Source organism: Mustela nigripes, chromosome 9 (genome assembly GCF_022355385.1).
Source record: "Mustela nigripes isolate SB6536 chromosome 9, MUSNIG.SB6536, whole genome shotgun sequence".
NCBI classification, from domain to species: domain Eukaryota; kingdom Metazoa; phylum Chordata; class Mammalia; order Carnivora; family Mustelidae; genus Mustela; species Mustela nigripes.
In genome coordinates this window covers 47,992,269-48,008,432 of record NC_081565.1, presented here as the reverse complement: position 1 = coordinate 48,008,432, position 16,164 = coordinate 47,992,269, and the positions used below count along the sequence as shown (strand labels likewise).

General features: G+C 42.0%; 1 protein-coding gene across 2 annotated transcripts in view; it reads left to right on the top strand.

The window, feature by feature from the left end:
* Positions 1 to 1,017: 1,017 nt before the first annotated feature.
* FOCAD (focadhesin) overlaps positions 1,018 to 16,164 on the top strand; it is a 302,980-nt gene continuing 287,833 nt past the window's right edge. Inside the window, exon 1 of one of the 2 annotated variants that reach the window (XM_059411566.1) lies at positions 1,018 to 1,065. The gene's annotated coding sequence lies outside the window, so the exon portion shown is untranslated. The remainder of the gene's footprint in view (positions 1,066 to 16,164) is intronic. The other variant, XM_059411567.1, reaches the window with a different exon arrangement.

The window sequence follows — 16,164 nt, the reverse complement described above, 5'->3', positions numbered from 1 at the left end:
TAAGAGTACCAATGCCAAGGACTCACAGCAGAGCAACTAAATTGAGAATCTCTAAAGATGGAGCCCAGGGACCAGTATTTTTAAAAAAATTCCCCACTTCTATATATACATACTTCTAAAGATATACCAGAGTTTGGAAAGGGCTGGATAAGTCAAGTTCTCTAGAGCGACGTGTCTTAACTCTTGTATATAATTTTTACACAACTTGAACTCCATTCCTTTTTTACTTGTTCATTTCTTTTTCTTTCTGCTGTCTCCTTTAGCTTGTTTTACCGTGACCCTTACTTTACAGCTTTCCTGTGGAAATGAGTGTGCACAGGTGGACACGCAGTAAGTATTAGACCAAAAAAAAAAAAAAAAGAAAAAAAGAAAAAAAGTAACAATGATGTGTGCCTGCTGTCCCCAGATTAACTGAGCAGAAATATCCAGCCTATAACGTCCTGTAGGACTGTCCAACAGGTGGATGTACCCGTGTAGGTAGCATTGAGAGCTGCAGTGCTCTGTGTTGGCCAAAAGTACGAAGCAGCAACTACAAGGGGCAAGGGGAAGAACGAAGTGGCAGGTCGACTGTCTGCATTACATTTTCTGAATCCTTAACGTTATCGGGATTATTGTTTTCGGGGAAACAAAATCTCCAAACACCAAGAAGCTGCTTTGCATCGCCAAAAGCTGCATAAGGGCAGGCTGCCAACAGGACTACCCAAGCCCGGCGCAGTGGCATTCCCAAACAAGTTCCTTCAATCGGCTGTCTCGTGGGCTAATCCCCACTGCGGTGCAACTCCACAACCCCCACCTGCGCGCGCCTCTCTTCCTGCCCCCGGGTCCCTGCAGAGAAGCGCTCAGCAGTGCACGCCACCCTCTAGCCGCAGTGCGCGGCCTTGGCCTTGGCCGTGCGCGCGCGCGAAAGCAGAGAGGGGCGGGCCGAAGCCGGAGGAGGCGGGGCACACGCTTGCAGTCTGCAGTTCATTGGTTCTATCACCGTAGTCTCCGCCCCCAGGCGTTCGAGACGGCGGGGCGGGCCACGTCAGGCAGCCGGCGCGGGGCTGAGCTTGTGGCAGAAGGGAGGTAAGCAATGAGGGGTGGCAGGAGGCGGCTGGGGGCCTCTGTCCCCTGCTTAGAGGCCGCTGGATCGCATTCGCCTGTGGCCTGTCTCAGCTTGACGTGGAGGGCGGCTGAGGCCCTGCGGCCCTAGGGCTGTGCTGGGAAAGCGGGAAGGGGAGCATGTGGTGGCAGGGCCGCGCTGTGGCGTGGGTGGCCAGGAAGGGGATAGGTCTTGCTCTTTGCCCGCGTCCTGTCGTGTCTGGGCTCTGAACTCTCCTGCAGGACGAGGCCTTCTGCGTAGGACCGCTCCGCGATGCCGGGTGGGGCCGGCTCCCGTGCCTGCGGTGGGGCTCAGTGGAATCTTGACTCGGAAACGGATCAGCGCGATCCTTGCATATTAACCTGCTGCAGGTTGCAGTTCCTCCACTCTTCCCTGACCCGTTCCCTAGTTAAAAGGAGTGCAGGAGATTCCGGGCCGGTTTCTGGCTGGCTGGGGAGACCGTCTTATCTCCAGTGACTCACTCAGATCTTGTCCCCTTGAATGCAAAGGCTTATGGGTGAGCAGGGCCTGTTTTCAGACTTCTCGATTCTCTGGCTCTATCCTCCCTTGCGGGAATTACCTGACAAAAATGGCATCTGTGTATGAATGTATGTTTTGATACACCTGCAACAGCTCTGCAGAGATTTGCAGAGACCTGGTTGTTATATTTCACATAGGAGTTGTTTGTTGCACCGTGAGTTTTAATTTCGGCTGTGGCATCATGATCCTCCAGTTTAGCTCCTGAAATTGGAGCTTCTAAAATCAGTGAAGTCATCCTATCAGGTATCATGCAATCATTCATTCATCCGTTCAACAAACTTTTTGGATGAATTCCTTGATGGTCAGGGTCTTAGGTCAGAAACTAAAAAGGACATTCCCTGCTTTTTCTCTCATTTTATCTGCCAGTTTTATTGTCTAGATTTGAGATGTAATTTTGTTGTTGTTAGTGATGGTTCAATTTCAGGTTCCAGATTTAGGTACAGAAGCTTATGATTCTATATCATAATATAGAGCTGTTCTGAGACCTCATTCGGTTTTTCTTACTCTCACCTCTAGTAAGCTTCAGACCATGATGACTAGAGGTTTTGTAATTCTGCTAACTAAGTGTACAATGAAAGACCCCAGGTCTCAGGTGCCTATCTGTAAAGTGAAGGAATAGGATTAGAAGTATTCCGTAACTTTTAGATATTCAAGAAGAGGGAGGGCAATTGGCACGTTTACTGAACTGGGTTAACAGTTGGGAAGTGACCGTTTTAAAAACACAATGTGTATTATGATTATACGTTTTAATCTTTCTGAATCTGTCTACATGTCTCTTTGACTAGCAAGCAAGTGCAAATTTACAATTTTGATTTACATTCAGTTCCTGCATACAAAGCACTATGACTCATCTAAATTTGGAAATGTAATAATCCAAACCGTTTTAGTGTTATGTTTAAAGGTATGATGTAAAAACTATTGGGGGCACTTGGGTGGCTCAGTTTGTTAAGCGTCCCGCCGTTGGTTTGGCTCAGGTCATCGTGCTCTGGGGGGAGCCTGTTTGAGATTCTCTCCCCCTTCCATTGCCCCTCCCCCACGTGTGCTCATGGTCTCTTGCTCTTTCTACAAGAAATAAATCTTTAAAAAATTGGGTAAGTATACAATTTTCAAAGTATTTTGAGTTGCAATGGTAGGTTAGTGGTAGCCAAAACCTCTGCCTTGGTTATCATGCTTATACTTTGGTAAAATGTTAGGTAGTTACCATCACCTGGCTAATACCTATCAATATCATGTCTATGTTAGCATTTATTTTATCAAGCTAAAATTTACTGGATTTCAGTTGACTTGCTACTTCCACTTGAGAAAGTGGAATACTCATGGTTATTGATAACCATAAGTAAATCATTAGTTTGAGAATGAAAATGTCCATAGAGATATACTAATAACTTTTCTTTTCTTTCTTTCTTTTTTTTTTTTTTTTAGATTTTATTTATTTATGTGAAAGAGAGAGAGAGCCAGCAGGAGCAGGGGGAGGGGCAGTGGTTATTTGATAAGGACTCACTGCTGAGCGTGGGCTGGATCGCAAGACCCTGAGATCAGGGTTTGAACTGAAGTCAGATGTTTAACTATCTGAGCTACCCAGGCACCCAGTAACAATAGTTTTTCACTTGCTGTTTGGTTGATGGGACTTGCAAATAAATTGTTTGGCCTTCCTGCGGGTGTAAAATAATTTCTAAAATACTTCTGAGGCATAATATTCATAGACTTGTGATAGTTTTTGGATGTTACCCACAAACCATTATGTGAATTGTTTATGTCACAATTAGGGGTTTGGAAAGTTTAAGGAAATACAGCTTTTCAAAATTTTTCTTTTGCTGTACCTTTCTAGTTCCAGAGATGGACCAGATCGAGATGGGAAGATTGAATAGAAATGCAAAAATTGAGGGAAAAAATCCAAGAGGAGGCTTTTTTTTTTAAATTGGAGGAGAAAAAACACAATGAAAAATACAATTATAACTATATTTAGAAGAAAATTAAGGAACTAATAGTGTCAGGATTATTGGTAGGTCTGTAGCACAACTTGATTTTTTTTTAATTGAAGTATAATTGGTGTACAGTATCCCTATTAGATTCAGGGGCATATCATAGTGATTTGATATTTTTATACGTTATAAAATCCCTATAAGTCTAGTTATCATCTGTCACCATGGAAAATTCTTACAATCTTATTTGCTATATTCCCTAGGCTTTACTTTACATTCCCATGACTTACTGATTATGTATCTGGAAGTTTGTACCTCTTAATCCCTTTCACCTATATTGTGTGCCTTTCAGATACTACCCCTCTGGTAACTAACTGTTTACTGTATCTGTGACTTTGTTTCTGTTTTGTTTGTCTTGTTTTTCGGATTCCACCTATAGGTGAAATCATATAGTGTCTTTCTCTGTCTGACTTATTTCACTTAGCAAAATACCCTCTAAGTTCATCCATGTCGCAGATGGCAAGGTTTCATTCTTTTTTACGGCTGACTAGTATTCCTACGTGTGTGTCTGTGTAAATGTACCACATTCTGTTTATCCATTCATCTATCAATGGACATCTATTAATGGTTCTTAAAAAAAGAAACCCAGTGTGATAATTTAAACTTCGATCACATTACATGTGGGTAATACATTTTTTTTTTAGGAGATGAGAAATCTATATTGTGTGTGTATGTACATGAATATATGTTTTTAACTTGTATTTAAGTAATCTCTATAGCCAACGTGGGGCAAGAACTCATGACCCTGAGATCAAGTTGCATGCTTCTCCGACTGAGCTGGCCAGGAACCCCTATACTGGATATATTTTTAAGAAGTACTACAGCTCTAGAGATGAGTAGTATAATAAAATATGGTATAGTTACGTAAGTATAAGTCTGTGATTCATAATTCATGATAAATTGGATCGAGGTAGTGTATACTTTTTTTTCCTAATATTTTATTTGTTTATTTGAGAGAGAGGGCAGAGAGAGAGTACCAGTGAGCACAAGCAGGGGGAGTGACAGAGGGAGAGGGAGAAGCAGGCTCTTCATTGAATAAGGAGCCCAACACGGGGCTCGATCCCAGGATCCTGAGATCACAACCCAAGCTGAAGGCAGATGCTTAACCAACTGAGCCCCCCCAGATGCCCCACTCTGTATACTATCTCCACATGATAGGAAACAAGATTTGCTAAGCTTATGGGACAAAGGATGTTTATTGGTTTTTCTCCCATTTAAATTATTTGAAACAAACTTTGAAGCAATGGGAAAGATCCCATCTATTTTCTTTCTTTCTTTTTTTTTTTTTTTTAAGATTTTATTTATTTATTTGACAGATCACAAGTAGGCAGAGAGGCAGGCAGAGAAAGAGGAGGAAGCAGGCTTCCTGCTGGGCAGAGAGCCAAATGTGGGGCTTGATCCCAGGACCCTGGGATCATGACCTGAGCTGAAGGCAGAGGCTTTAACCCACTGAGCCACCCAGGCGCCCCGGTCCCATCTATTTTCAAACAACAGATTGAACATTGTTGTTTTTATAACTTGGGTCCCCAAGGCACTCCTGGCTTCATAATTTTTTATCCTATTTCAAGTCACATTGGCAGTAATAACATTGCATTTCTGATTTTGAAATTTTGTTAAATTTATATTTGCTTTAGTTCAGTTAGAATTATTTTAGTTTTCATATTTGAAGATGTTTAAAAGCTTTGATATTAAATACCATACAGTTTTCCATTGTTCATGAAGAGAAAACTTTAGGCCCAAGGAATTTGAAAATACAAGCTGCATAGATAGTCAGTTATTATTATTATTTATTTAGAGATTTATCTTTTCATTTGCCTGGGGAACCAATGAAGCAGTCCACCCAGGCTTCTAAATTGGAGATTTCAGTGCATTAAACTGTATCTTTATTTTGTATTTTGGTCAAACAAATGACTGTATGCTAATTTGGCTGATAAGCATGTTGAACAAATGTTAAAATTGTGGATGTTGTAACTGTAGTTTTGTTAAGTTTTCTGGCTGCCAGCGTGTACTTTTGTCTCTTTAAAAATCTTTTTCCTTTGGCTTAGCTGCTCTCAGAATTTAAAAAAAAAAAAGAAAGATTTTATTTATTTATTTGAGAGAGAGAGGGAGAGACAGCAAGTGCCCACAGGAAGCGGGGAGGAGCAGAGGGAGAGGGAGAAGCAGACTCCCGCTGAGCAGGGAGCCGGCTGCAGGGCTCCATCCCAGGACCCTGTGATCACAACCTGCGCCTAAGACAGATGCTTAATTGAGCCACTCAGGTGCCCTAACTTTCAGAATTTACTGTAAATTTTACTCTATTTAACCATCATTGAACAGGTTGGTTTAGGTAATGAAACCATTAGGTTTTAGTATATATTAGGACACGGGGAGGGAGTGGAGGAAACTTTGTATTAAAATTTGAATTCTAGAAACCTATAAGTAAATTGAATTTTAAGAGTCATAGATATTAAATACTGTATGTATTTTATTTTATATTTTTCATTCGATAAAGAGTATCTGCTCTGGTCCAGGCCCTAACTTTCCTTTGAGGAAGTTACACTATTGAATGGAAGCCCCGGAGAAGGCCAAAATACAAAGAAATAAATTATTATAGTTAGATGCATGCTTTGAGTACTGTGGGGACAGAGGAGAACTGTATGTGTGTCAGATTTCAGGGAATTCAGAGAAGGCTTTTTGTTGGAGTGTTTGCTTGAAAGGAATTTTGAGAGCAAGTAGAAGTTAGCTGGTGAGGATGGAGGATAAGGCATTCTAGGCACAAGAAAGCCATGAGGCTAAATCAACAGATGCGAGACAAAACAGATTCTTAATGTATTAAGGGGAGGACAGAGAGATGAGGTTGAATATGTAAACAAAGGGCCCACAATGAAAGGCCCTCTTTCTTCTGTGTTAAAGGTTTTGAACTTGACCCTTGAGGCTGTGGTGATCTATGGGTAAGAGATTTTAAGTTGAAGATCAGTTTCATGTGGCAAGGTGAGGAATGAATTGTGGTGGAGTGAGGCCTGCTTGATAAAGCTCCAAATTAGCAGTGGGACTTGAGAGAATAGGATGGATCCAAGATAATGTCAAGATGATGAAACTGGTGTCCAGTTTGATATGTGGGTTGAGGAAAAGGTGGAGTCAAGATGCTTCCCAACTTTATGACTTCCCACAATAGGAATCCCATCTGGGTTAGCAGGTGACTAAGATCAGTCTTGGATATGCCTTTGGGTCACACAGTTGGTACTATTCCGTGGGTAACTAACTGCACTGCTCTGGGGATGAGAACAGGATTTTTTTTTTTAAGTTTTAAAGGGTTGGGAGTTGGGAGAGAGGAAGAGGGGGAGAGAGAATCTTGAGCGGATCCTGGAGCCTGACTTGGGGCTTGATCCCATGACCTGTGACCTGAGCTGAAATCAAGAGTCCCGTGCTTAACCAGCTGAGCAACTGAAGCACCCGGAGGAGAGGATTTTTATGCAGTATAGAGATTAGGATGCTCTTAGCACTGTAGGTGATAGTTGGAACAGGGTGTATATGGCTATAGATAACCTAAGAGAGTTTCTAGAATAAGAAAGAATAAAACAGGGATGCCTGGGTGGCTCAGTCAGTTAAGTGACTGCCTTTGGCTCAGGTCCTGGGATGGAGTCCCATGTATGGCCCTCCGCTCAGCAGAGAGCCTGCTTCTTCTTTTCCCTCTGCCTGCCTCTCTCTCTCTCTCTCTCTGTGTGTGTGTGTGTCAAATAAATAAATAGATAAGATCTTAAAAGACAAAAAGCAAGAGAAACTCTGGGAAGCACCATCACGTAAGGAAGATGGTCCAGTGAAAAAGAATGAGAGGGAACAGCCTAATGGAGCTCTAGAAGACAAGGAGGTGGGGAATTTTAGGGGAGAATGGTGAACTGTTTAACACCATGGAGAATTGAAGAGAGAGCTCACTAGAGGTTTTAGGGAGGTCTACCAGATAGGCAAGAATCATTAGTTTAGGGGTGCCTGGGTGGCTCAGTCGGTTAAGCATCTGACTCTTGATTTCCACTCAGGTCATGATCTCAGGGTCCTGGGATAAAGCCCCATTTGGGTTCTGTGCTTAGAAGAAGGGAGTCTGCTGGAGGATTCTCTTGCTTTTCCTCTGCCCCTCCCCCATCCAAGCTCGCTCTCTCATAAATAAATCTTAACAAAAATTATCATTGGTTTGTAATTTTACTAGCTTGTTTAATTGTATGACTTTCTGTAGCAAAAGTCAGTAGATCCAAAGATTTTAAATAGTTGGAATGATCCAGTATTTGGATTTTGTTAAGTACTTTGAGCTCAAAGGATTAGCAAGACAATGGTTGAAGTGATGGAATGTGAGGTTTGGACTGAATGGAGGTTGGGGACCAAGCAGGAGGAGGCTGAAAGAGTGAAAGAAAGTAATTAGTACTGGGGTTCTTGGCTGGCCCAGTCAGAAGAGCATGCAACTCTTGATATCAGGGTCATGAGTTCAAGCTCCAGGTTGGGTGTAGAGATTACTAAAAAGATAAATAAATTGAAAAAAAAATTGGTTCAAGAGATTAGAAGTCTGGGCAAAGTAAATACATAAGTGTATGTAGGCATAAGGGAGATAGCTGTTTGAATATTCTGGATTCAAAGAAGAAGATTGGAGTTTAAAGTTTTAAGGTGCTAATGGAATGTAGGGTTTGGCCATGGATGTAGATTGCTAAAATGGAGGCAACAAGGATATATTCAAGAGCAGTGAGACTGGTGTGTTGGATGAATCACTCACCTTGGACATGGACCTCAGAAGATCTTGGTACCCAGAGCAGAGAGGTAGACAATGGTTTCTGAGGTTTTAGATCATGGATAGTAGTCATCAGTATATATGGGAGATAAAGATACTTGGGTGGTATGCCCTCAGAAGTATGAGGGTAAATGGTAAAGAAATGTTCTTCTGGGCACTGGAGCTTGGAAGGATGATTAACTTTCATTGAAGTGGCCACCAAAGAAGCAGAGTATAGTTTTCATTAGGTCTAACACGTAGGGGGACACCTAATGAAGACGCTGAGCATCTAATAAGAAAGTTTGGTGATCATGGTATCAGAGTGCAAGAGGTGAGGACTGGTTAGTGTTTACTGAAGAGGAAGGCAGATGAGGAAGAGGTTAGACTTAGGTGTGAGCAAGGCTGAAGCGTATGAAAATTTTAGAGTTACAGATAGTTTGCATGTTGGGGTGCCTGGGTGGCTCAGTGGGTTAAAGCCTCTGCCTTCTGTTCAGATCATGATCTCAGGGTCCTGGGATTGAGCCCCGCATCGGGCTCTTTGCTCAGCGGTGAGCCTGCTTCCCCCTCCCTCTTTCTCTCTGTCTGCCTCTCTGTCTACTTGTAATCTCTGTCTGTCAAATAAATAAATAAAATCTTAAAAAAAAATAGCTTGCATGTCAAGTTCAGCTGAAGCTTGTCAGCTTTCACCCATCAAATTGTACTAGTTTCTGTTTAGTAGGACAGCAGATAGAGTTCTCTCTTTTTTTTTTTTTAAAGATTTTATTTATTTATTTCACAGACAGAGATCACAAGTCAGACAGAGATCACAAGTAGGCAGAGAGGCAGGCAGAGAGCCTGATGGGGGCTTGATCCCAGGACCCTGGAATCATGACCCGAGCAGAAGGCAGAGGCTTAACCCATTGAGCCACCCAGGTGCCCCTAGAGTTCTCTTTTAAATTTAAGAATAAAAACCTGTCACCATTGAATGTTTGTTATTTGTCAGAGGAGAGGCAATGGCCTTTTTGCTTTTTGGACTTCTTTTTGAACTTTGGACTTCCAAAATACTTTTCATCACATGGGCTGGCTCTCATGTATTATTAGTGGTAGGTGGGCATACCTGTATTTTCTGTGGTTTCCCTCCTATTATTTTAGGACTTAGAGTCACATTGAAGAGGCTCTCTTTCTCTCTCTCTCTCTTTTTTTTTAATATTTTATTTATGGGGCACCTGGGTGGCTCAGTTGATTAAGCGACTGCCTTCGGCTCAGGTCATGATCCCGGAGTCCTGGGATCAAGTCCCACATTGGGCTCCCCGCTCCATGGGGAGTTTGCTTCTCCCTCTGACCTTCTCCCCTCTCATGCTCTCTCTTTCTCTTTCTCTCTCCCTCTCTCTATCAAATAAATAAATAAATAAATCTTAAAAAAAAAAACTTTATTTCTTTGACAGAGACACTGTGAGAGAGGGAACACAAACAGGGGGAGTGGGAGAGGGAGAAGCAGGCTTCCCTCCGAGGGATGCTGATGTGGGATTTGATCCCAAGACCCTGGGATCATGACCTGAGCCGTAGGCAGAGGCTTAATGACTGAGCCCCCCACTCCCCACTACTGAGTCTCTTTGTTTCAAGGACAGCTCCTCACTCATGCATAATAAAATCATATTCCTTTCACCTACTCAAGGCTTTGGCTCCAGTAGCTCTCCTGCAAGATTGCATTTCCTTATTACTAGATTATTCCCTTCAGTATGTAAACATGTGCTTATTTCTCCTATCTTAAAATAATTACCTTTTGGGGCACCTCGGTGGCTCCATTGTTAAGCGTCTGCCTATGGCTCAGGTCATGATCCTAGCATCCTGGGATCGAGCCCTGCATTGGGTTCCCTGCTCAGGGGGAAGCCTGCTTCTCCCTCTCCCACTTCCTCCTGCTTATGTTCTCTCTCTCACTGTGTCTCTCTCTGTCAAATAAATAAATAAAATCTTAAAAAATTTTTTTAAAAATAATTACCTTTTGATGGGGGTGCCTGAGTGGCTAGGTTGATCAAGTGTCTGAGTCTTGACCTCAGCTCAGGTCTTGGTCTCAGGGCCATGAGTTCAAGTCCCACATTGGGCTCCATGCTGGGTGTAGAGCCTACGAATAGTAATTAGCTTTTGAAGCCCCTTGCTGGCTCAGAACATAAAGCATACAGCTCTTGATCTTGGGGTTATAAATTTGAGTCCCACGTTGGATGTAGAGATTATTTAAAAATAAAATCTTTAAGGGTGCCTGGGTGGCTCAGTGGGTTAAGCCTCTGCTTTCGGGTCAGGTCATGATCCCAGGGTCCTGGGATCAAGCCCCACATCGAGCTCTCTGCTCAGCAGGGAGCCTGCTCCTCCCTTTCTCTCTGCCTGCCTCTCTGCCTACTTGTGATCTCTGTCAAATAAATAAATAAAATCTTAAAAAAAATATTTAAAGGTTTGGGAGGCTTACTCAGAGGAGAATGTGACTTTTTATTTTTAAAAAAATTTTTTAAATATTTATTTATTTATTTTTAGATTTATTTATTTATTTGTCAGAGAGATAGAGAGGTACAGGCAGGCAGAATGGCAGGTAGGGGCAGAGGGAGAAGCAGGTTCCCTGCGGAGCAAGGAGCCCTTTGTGGGATTCGATCCCAAAACCCCGAGATCATGACCTGAGCCGAAGGCAGCTTAACTGACTGAGCCACCCAGGAATCCCCCCCTTTTTTTTCTTTCTTTCTTTCTTAATTTTTTTTTTTTTTTTTAAGATTTTAGTTACCCGTTTGTTAGAAAGAGAGGGAGGGAGCGCACAAGCAGGGGGAAATGGCAGGCTGAGGTAGTAACAGGCTCCTCACTGAGCAGGAAGCCCTATGTGGAACTTGATGTCAGGACGGTGGAATTCAATCCCAGGACTGGGATTGCGACCCAAGCTGAAGGCAGATGCCTAACCCACTGACTCACCCAGGCATCCATGAGCATGTGACTTTTGATCTCAGAGTCGCGAGTTTGAATTTTCCTTGGGTTTAGAGATTACTTAAATAAAAACTTAAAAGTATAAAATCTTTAAAAACAAAATTTCCTGTCTTTACTCCATATCCTCCTTATGACACTGCACAATTTCTGTTTTCCACTTTGTGGCAAAGCTTATACTCATGTGTCCAGTGATTTTCTTCTCATTCTTCCTCAGACCCTCTCTACTTGGCTTCCCTCACCACTCCGAAAAAATGTACTCTTCTTAAAGTGACTAATGACTTTGATCATGCAGAATCCAAAGGTCTGGTTTTCAATCCTCATCTCTTACCTGGCCAATCAGCATTTCCACCCCAATTTTCTTGAGATATAATTGACCCATGACATTGTGAAAGTTTAAGCTATGCAATGTGTTGATTTCATACATTTGTAAATTGCAGAATCGTTACCACCATGACTAGATGCCTCCTTTAACCTGTCATATAGTTACCATTTTCTGTCAGCATTTTTGGAAACTGTTGATCGTGTTCTGCTTGAAACACTTTCTTCCCGTATTTCTCAAAGGTGCCACAATTCCTAGTCTTTCTTTTACCTGACTGCCCCCTTTCAGGTCCCTCACTGGTTTTTTTTCTTACCTCTCTGACCTCTTAATGTTAAGAGTGCTGCTGGGCTCGGTCATTAGACCTCACAGTCCCTCAATCATATCTTAAATCAGTCTTAAAATACTGGTAATACTCTGTTAGCTGCTCAATTTATATTTTTAGCCTGGGCCTTGTCCTTTGAAATCCAGACTCTGCGTATCTGGATACCTACTCTGCATTTCTATTTGGATGATCAGTAGAAATCTCAAACTTAGCTCCTGAGATCTGCCCTGTACCTGCTTCATCTGTGGACTTTCTCACCTCAGTTCATGGAAACTCCTTCATTTCTATGACTTTTCCCTTTCACAATCCTCACATAAACTATTAGGAAAGCCTGTTGACTGTACCTTCAGAATGTCTAGAATCTGAGTACTTCTCACCTGCTGCTCTCAGTCTCTGTGTGTGAGGTTTTAATAGCCTCTATATTGGTTAGCTGTTATGACCCGCCTTCAAAATCTAGTGTGGTAAAGCCACTATCATTTTTTAGCTTATGATTCTGGGGTTGGCAATTTGGGTTGGGTTTGAGGTGGGGGAGGGGACACTTCTTTTGTTAGTCTCACCTGGGGTCGCTCATGTAGCAAATGGGGACTAGGTTTGGAGGCTTTGTCTGGGATGGCGCGTCTCTGCTGCATGGGCTTCCAGCAAGCAGCCCCTGCTGCTTGTGGGGCTCGATCCCAGGACCCTGAGATCATGACCTGAGCCGAAGGCAGAGGCTTACCCCACTGAGCCACCCAGACACCCCTGCCCCATGCTTCTTAACATGGTGGTCTAATGGAGGAAACAAGAAAGCAAGAGGAAGCAGCATGGCGTTGGGACTAAAAGCCCACAACGTCACTTCCTCTGCTGCTGATTAAAGCAGTCACAAGGAAGCCCAGATTCAGGGGATGGAGAAGTAGATGACTTGATTATGAGGGGAGCAGTGAAGTCACTTTGTAAAGAAATGTGCACACAGGAATTGGGAAGAATGTGGGGGCATTTTTTGCAATCTACTGTAGTCCTCTAATTGCTCTATTCTCTCTTTGCCCCTGAAATACTGTCAGCAGAATACCCAAAGTGATTATTTTTAAAACATACATAAAGATTTCTCCTCTTGGGATGCTTGGGTGGCTGTCAGTTAAGTGTGTGCCTTCGGCTCAGGCGATGATTCCAGGGTCCTGGAATGGAGTCCTGTTTTGGGCTCCTCACTCTTCAGGGAGCCTGCTTCTCCTCCCTCTGCCTGGTGCTCCCCCTGCTGTGCTCATGCTCTCTCTCTGACTCCCCCACCCCAAAATCGATTTCTCCTCTCATCACTTTTCCAGAAACCTCTAATGGCTTACCAAAGTAAAAGACAAAGTCTTTGCAGTGGTCTTTGAGGGCTTCCGCCATCTGACTCCTTTGTTGCTTCCCTAACTTCATTTCCAGCTACTCTGCCCCCAGTCAGTAAACCTTCTCTATTAGCCTCATTGCTGTTCCCCAGACCTTAAGGATACATTTTCCCATGGTGATTTTTGTACTGCTGCTCCTTCTGCCTGGAATCCTTTTCTTAGAGATGGGACTCCTTTACTTCAGTTAAATCTTTGCTTATGTGTGAGCTTCTCACTGGCCCTTTTTGTAAAATTAGAACCCCTTTCTATCTGTCCCCCTTTCCTGCTTTACTTTTGTGTATAGACCTTATCTTATAAGATGCTATATCATTACTGTTTTCCTTATTTTTGTTTTGCCTCTGTTAGGAATGTAATCCCTTATAAAGGTAGGGGCTTTTGTTTTTTATTTTTAATTATTATTTTTTTTAATTTTAGAGAGAGGATAAAGAGAGGGAGAGAGAGTGCATGGGGTGGAGGAGGGAGAGGGAGAATCAGACTCCCCACTGAGCAGGGAGCCCAATGTGGGGCTTGATCCCAGGACCCCAGGATCATGACCTGAGCTGAAGGCAGATGCTTAACCAACTAAGCCACCTGGGTGCCCCAAGGCAGGGACGTTTGTATCTCCAGTACTTAGGACAGCATCTGACACAAGGTAGCATCTAGTAAATATTTGTCAAATGAATGAAATGTAGGTTTTTTTTTTTTTAAAGATTTTATTTATTTATTTGACAGACAGATATCACAAGCAGGCAGAGAGGCAGGCAGAGAGAGAGAGGAGGAAGCAGGCTCCCTGCTGAGCAGAGAGCCCGATGTGGGGCTTGATCCCAGGACCCTGGGATCATGACCTGAGCCGAAGGCAGGGGCTTTAACTCACTGAGCCACCCAGGCCCCCGAAATGTAGGTTTTGTTACTGAACTTTTTTCAGGTATCTGGGTATCTCTTCCATGTTTTATGGAAGAGCTCTTGAAACAGATTCTGGCTATTACCCAAGGAAATTTGTGGCCTCTTCTTGCAAGTATGTATGTATGTATGTATGTATGTATGTATTTATTTTTGCAAGTACTTTTTTGATCCTGTTTTTTTAAGAGCCAAATTGTTTTTCCACATCCAAGCTCTTTATTCTTTGGAAGAAGAGTATCTTGTTCTCGAATCAGCTGCACAGAATACCTGTTCTTTTTTTTTTTTTTTAAGATTTTATTTATTTATTTATTTATTTATTTATTTATTTATTTATTTATTTGACAGACAGAGATCACAAGTAGAGAGGCAGGTGGAGGGGGAGGGGGAAGCAGGCTCCTCGCTGAGCAGAGAGCCGGATGTGGGGCTCAATCCCAGGGATCACGACCTGAACCGAAGGCAGAGGCTTAACCCACTGAGCCACCCAGGTGCCCCCAGAACACCTGTTCTTTAGGTACTTTCTAGCTGCCTCTTCACTTTGAGTTGTAAATCCATAACATTTTTGTTCAAAGTGAAGCTGAAACTTTGTATGTGAAAGAGACAGTCTGAGATAGAAAATTTTCAAACCTTTTCTTGAACTGTTGGACCTTTTTCTTTTGATATCTTCAGGAAAAAGAGGTATTTTTTCAGTTGAAACAGCGTTGCATTAAATTCTAATTTATAACATAGTCTTAAATCATTCTGACCTGGGAAGCATGAGCATAACCTTTGAAATTAGTGATTATGAATGAAAATGATAATCTCTTAAGTGCCTCAACCTCCAGGTTATTTTTGTATTTTGGTTTTGTTGCATATTGTCAAGGAAATCTTCATTCACATTGATTGGCCGTTGCAAGCAATAATAATCTTTTTTCTCTTCAGTTCATTGTAATCTTACAGTCTCTGGTTACCTAGTTTTCCTGTGGAAAATTCTGAACACACACATTAATAGGGACTATAATAAATGAACTTAAATGAAATTAATATTTTGTTGATCTTGTTTTGTTTCTCTAACATTTTTCCTCCTTCAGCATTTTCTGCAAAAGTGATTATTTTTAATTGATATCTTAAGTTAATTAAAAATTACTATTAAGTGTAACAATTTAATTTTACTGTTTTATTTTAAACATAATTTCTGTGCCATTATCATACCCCAATTTCTCAAGATTATCTGATACCCAGTGCCTCCCTATTTCAGAATTTCCTGGTTATGCCAAGAATGTCTTATTACAGTTGTTTTGTTGGAATCAAAATCCAAATAATGCCCCCAGATTGTATTTGGTGATTAAGTCTCTTAATCACTTAACCTGTAATAGTCCCTCCAGCCTTTCTTTGTCGTATGTCATTGAGTTGTTGGAGAATCAGTCACTTGTCCAATTAAATGTCCCAAATTCTGAGCTTATTGTCAAAATCCCCTGGTTTTTGTTTACTTTTTTCCTCTATGTCTTGAGTTTTCTATAAATTGGTGGTTAAATATGGAAAGCTGTATGGGGTGATTTTTGAAATGCTTTAGGCGTGAGTATTCTTAGAGGGTTCCATGTATGTCTTCTTATCCTGTCACAACGGGAGGACGCAGCATCTGGTTTTCTTACTTCGAGTGATGCTGAGATGAATGAATGGATGCCGGTGGGGTCATCCTGATCCCTTTAATAATGAAGTTCCCATCCTCCTTTAACCTAGGAGTTTCAGCAATGATTGATGTTTCTATCACAGATCAATTATCTATTAAAGTGACTTCATATCTTTTAAAGTTTTTTTTTCTTTGAAGAAATGAATACTTCCAAATTTTCTTACATTTCTGTTCACAGTATCACTTTACAACCAAAATTTTCCCTCCCTCGATTCTTTTTTTTTTTTTTTTTTTTTTTTAAAGATTTTATTTATTTATTTGACAGACAGAGATCACAAGTAGGCAGAGAGGCAGGCAGAGAGAGAGAGAGGAAGAAGCAGTCTCCCCGCTGAGCAGAGAGCCCGA